Here is a 1498-nt window from a genome sequence, read left to right as displayed (position 1 = left end):
CTGTTTCCCTAGAAAATGGTACGAGGACGCCCAGTAAAAAGGGCACCAGCTACTGAGCCCCAGGATGAGGCAGACAACTCAGTGCCTCCCCCAGACCTTACAGAGGTAGTGGCTCAGTTACAGAAGCAACTAGCTGAATGACAAGTGTCCTTCTATCCTAGACATCTAGATTGATCAATGTGAGGCATAGACCGTGTCATCCTCTGATCAATCTAAATCCTGAACTCCAAGTAGACTCACTAAATCAAATGAGCTCAATATCTCATATTGACTCATTTGGGCATGGCCATGCACTTCGTGGTCTCACTCTATCAGGAATACCGATGTCTCTCCCGTCATATAGGAGGGATAGATCCCATCTACATCACTCACATCCCTCTGCATAATTCGTTACATACCCAGTAATCGCCTTTATAGTCCACCCAGTTACGGGTGACGTTTGACGAAACTAAAGTACATAACTCCTTATGTAGGGATCTATGGTGACTTCAGGTCTAAGGACTAGTAGTCATACTAATAGCCACATGAGAAAGTATATGACACTCATATAACGATCCATGATACTTTCTCATGGCGGGTCATTCAGTATACATTCTCTAATGTATACCCATGTGTCAACTTGATATCTCTATATCCATGACTTGTGAGATCAATTCATCGAGTTGACCTACATGCTAGTCTTATTGCATTAACATTGTCCCTGAATGTTAATACTCGACTAGGAATGATTAAGAGTAGTGTTCCCTATATCATCTCACTATCGGTTCAACTAACCGATTGATATAGGTGAGAACCATCTACTCAAGGACATTATTATACTTAGTTTATTTGGCACAAATATAAGTAAGTATAATAACCAAAATCCAAATGCCTTTATTTATATAGAATATGATACAATAAGTCCAAAATACAATCATCTAATGATTGGCTCTAGGGCTCTAGCTAACAATAAGCTCAACGGAGCAAATTTCCTGGACTGGTACAGGAACATGAGAATAGTTCTCACCCAGGAACGTAAACTGTACGTTTTGGAGCAGCCCATTCCGGAGGCTCCTCCTACCATTACCATGTGAACTGACCGAGATGCTTACAAGAAGCATCAAGATGACGCATTAGATGTGTCCTGTCTAATGCTCACGACCATGAACTCTGAGCTTCAGAAGCAACACGAGTTGATGGATGCTTACGATATGGTTGAACATCTTCGTCAACTGTATCAAGGACAAGCGCGGTATGAGAGATTTGAGATCTCAAGGGCACTATTTCCGTACAAGATGCCATATTGGGCTCCCGTAGGCCCATATGTAATCAAAATGATTGGGTACATAGAAAACCTACAGAGGTTGGGGTTCCTGCTTGGCCAAGAGCTGGCCACTGACCTGATCTTGCAATCCTTGCCGGATAGCTATAGTCAATTCATTCTAAACTACAATATGAACAAAATTGACAAGCTACTGCCCGAGCTACTTAGCATGTTGAGAACTGCTGAGCTGAACCT

The sequence above is a fragment of the Zingiber officinale genome, chromosome 6A (genome assembly GCF_018446385.1).
Source record: "Zingiber officinale cultivar Zhangliang chromosome 6A, Zo_v1.1, whole genome shotgun sequence".
Lineage (NCBI taxonomy): Eukaryota > Viridiplantae > Streptophyta > Magnoliopsida > Zingiberales > Zingiberaceae > Zingiber > Zingiber officinale.
Note: the sequence above shows the minus strand (reverse complement) of the source record.